General features: G+C 45.1%; 1 protein-coding gene across 1 annotated transcript in view; it reads left to right on the top strand.

The window, feature by feature from the left end:
* The first annotated feature begins 941 nt into the window (after positions 1-941).
* Positions 942-3,282, top strand: part of LOC107669764 (brain-specific angiogenesis inhibitor 1-like) — a 19,169-nt gene continuing 16,828 nt past the window's right edge. The window contains exon 1 of the mRNA XM_016462147.1: positions 942-1,374. The gene's annotated coding sequence lies outside the window, so the exon portion shown is untranslated. The remainder of the gene's footprint in view (positions 1,375-3,282) is intronic.

Raw genomic sequence — 3,282 nt, 5'->3', positions numbered from 1 at the left:
TATTGCGCTGGACGTGGAGAAAACACGCGAGTTTGAGCTGTCTTCGGCATGCCTTACTGTGGTCATGTTGGCACAGTCCGTTCGCATGACGAGGAGAAAAACAACTCAACTTCAGCACATAATGTTCACTGCAGTTCTAACAGCATACACACACACCACAAAAACACAAGACTGAATAAATTAGTCAAATAAACTCCCTGCGTAATGATAATATCATCCAAAAATAATACTTTATGATACTTTATTGGGGTAGAAGCAATTTTAGTAGTAAATTTCACAAATAATTACAGAGAAACGGCAAGTAACTCATTACATTAATAGTGAAATACTATGCAATTAACAAAGCTCAACAAAACAAAGTTCACTGGTTTAAAGTTTCCAGCACACACACACACACACACACACACACACACACACAAAAACAAAACAAAAAAGAGTATCGAATATATCAATCAAATAAACCCCTTCCGTTGTGGAGCTACGTGTTTAATTGTGTTGTGATTGTTTTATTATTCAGTTTGATTATGGTGTAAACTGAAAAACGTGGTGTAGAAATTGCTTGTAAGTTTCACAAATAATTAAAGAAGCGGCAAGTAACACTGAATAAAGCATTAATTTTGAAGTCGAAAGACTGAAAGAGTAAATGTACTCCAATAATCATGTTTACATGATTTAGACACGTTTGATTGATTGTCGATCGTTTGGTGTGTGTCAGTCGTATTGAGTAGTGTGGGCAATCAGGTAATGATGTAACGCTCGCTATCAGTGAGAGAAAGCGCCGTGAAGTCTCTCTTTCCGGTTCTGCGCTCGTCTGTGCGCACATCGGCGCTCTCCTTCGTCTTTCTGTGTGTCCAGTGCGCGAGCGCACACACACACACACACACACACACACACTCCCCCGCGCGCTGTCTCATTCACCGGTGCGCGCGATCCACGCAGGGTGGAGGGGTTTATAAGGCAGCGCGAGGAGGCCACACGCCACTCCGACTCAAACACTTCAGACCACAAGCAGCAAGACTCCGAAGCCGAGAGTACAAGTACCAACCGCGACAGCAGAAAAAGCAGACCGAGAAAAGCGAGCCTCCGGAGCTCCGCGTTCGTTCTTTGCCCGTTATTCGCTCGCTCGCTTTCGCTGGAATACAGAAGCAGCCGAAGCAGCATTAGAAGAGGTTGGTAGTAAACTCTCTGGAGTTTGGTCAGAGTCGCTTTGTGCCGTTGCGCTTGTGGAAGTGAAGTGCACCGAGACTTGGACATCCAGCCCGGGACGTCTGGACGCGTTGTGACCCGTTCCCGCATCCCAGCATTCCCGCGGAAGACTTTGAGACTGTCGGATGGAGAGCGCTTGTTAGACACGCTAGAGTACCTCAGTAACAGGTAACAGAAGCTGCCGTTTGTTTTAATGCACATGTGATCAAGGATGGTCTTGGTTTGGTCAGTGGTGCTCAACTCTCTCGGTGTGAGTCTGGATGCATGTATTTATGGATGGTGCTGAAGCTGCGCCGCTGTCCGCGGTGCTGAAACGCTCTTTACATTCGCTGTGCCGCTGTCCGTGACACTCGCTTCTATAAGCTGATGCTGTGTTAAGCTATTTGTCTTGTATTGAGTTTGTGTATCTGGCTTTAGTGAAAAGAAGTTAGTTTTGCCAATGTGAGTAAACTCTTGCAAACGTTTTATGTTATTAACAGAAGTTTACTTAATGCTTATGCTTATTTAAGCATGATATTCTTCAAATGCTTAGTGAGCATTGACGCAACGCAAGAATTTCTACACTTAGTTTAGTTGCTTTCAGTATCTGCACCTTAAGTTCTAACTGCAACGCATTTTATAATAACTCAGTGTTCATGCTCTTTGCATGTTGTGTGTACTTGAAAAGTTGTTGCGCACTGATGATTTCTCTCCCGTTTCAGAGTTTATCTGATACCCCCGCGCGCTGTCTCATTCACCGGTGCGCGCGATCCACGCAGGGTGGAGGGGTTTATAAGGCAGCGCGAGGAGGCCACACGCCACTCCGACTCAAACACTTCAGACCACAAGCAGCAAGACTCCGAAGCCGAGAGTACAAGTACCAACCGCGACAGCAGAAAAAGCAGACCGAGAAAAGCGAGCCTCCGGAGCTCCGCGTTCGTTCTTTGCCCGTTATTCGCTCGCTCGCTTTCGCTGGAATACAGAAGCAGCCGAAGCAGCATTAGAAGAGGTTGGTAGTAAACTCTCTGGAGTTTGGTCAGAGTCGCTTTGTGCCGTTGCGCTTGTGGAAGTGAAGTGCACCGAGACTTGAACATCCAGCCCGGGACGTCTGGACGCGTTGTGACCCGTTCCCGCATCCCAGCATTCCCGCGGAAGACTTTGAGACTGTCGGATGGAGAGCGCTTGTTAGACACGCTAGAGTACCTCAGTAACAGGTAACAGAAGCTGCCGTTTGTTTTAATGCACATGTGATCAAGGATGGTCTTGGTTTGGTCAGTGGTGCTCAACTCTCTCGGTGTGAGTCTGGATGCATGTATTTATGGATGGTGCTGAAGCTGCGCCGCTGTCCGCGGTGCTGAAACGCTCTTTACATTCGCTGTGCCGCTGTCCGTGACACTCGCTTCTATAAGCTGATGCTGTGTTAAGCTATTTGTCTTGTATTGAGTTTGTGTATCTGGCTTTAGTGAAAAGAAGTTAGTTTTGCCAATGTGAGTAAACTCTTGCAAACGTTTTATGTTATTAACAGAAGTTTACTTAATGCTTATGCTTATTTAAGCATGATATTCTTCAAATGCTTAGTGAGCATTGACGCAACGCAAGAATTTCTACACTTAGTTTAGTTGCTTTCAGTATCTGCACCTTAAGTTCTAACTGCAACGCATTTTATAATAACTCAGTGTTCATGCTCTTTGCATGTTGTGTGTACTTGAAAAGTTGTTGCGCACTGATGATTTCTCTCCCGTTTCAGAGTTTATCTGATAATGTCTGCAGCGCATGCACGAGCGAGCGGCTCGACTCTGCACGCTCACCGAGTCATTTGTTTGCACATAGCGAGAAATTAATTTATTTCTTATTTGATCGCATCTCACTGCAAACAGCTTGATTGTTGATTATGTTGCAATGCATGGTTTAACTCATTCTGAATGTAGATAAAGAAACTCATTAAATGTTTTTGCAAAGTATTCGTCCTGCAGGTGTGTGTGTTTTTTAATGAGTGTTGTTTGTCAAAGAGTGTGTGTTTGGTCATGCACACAGCGATGGGGTGTTTGTGTTATTGTTCTGACAGCACTAGACACACATTGAGATGTCTCAGCAGCC

This window comes from Sinocyclocheilus anshuiensis, unplaced genomic scaffold (genome assembly GCF_001515605.1).
Source record: "Sinocyclocheilus anshuiensis isolate Anshui unplaced genomic scaffold, SAMN03320099.WGS_v1.1 scaffold704, whole genome shotgun sequence".
NCBI classification, from domain to species: Eukaryota; Metazoa; Chordata; class Actinopteri; order Cypriniformes; family Cyprinidae; genus Sinocyclocheilus; species Sinocyclocheilus anshuiensis.
This window is presented reverse-complemented; position numbering and strand designations above follow the sequence as displayed.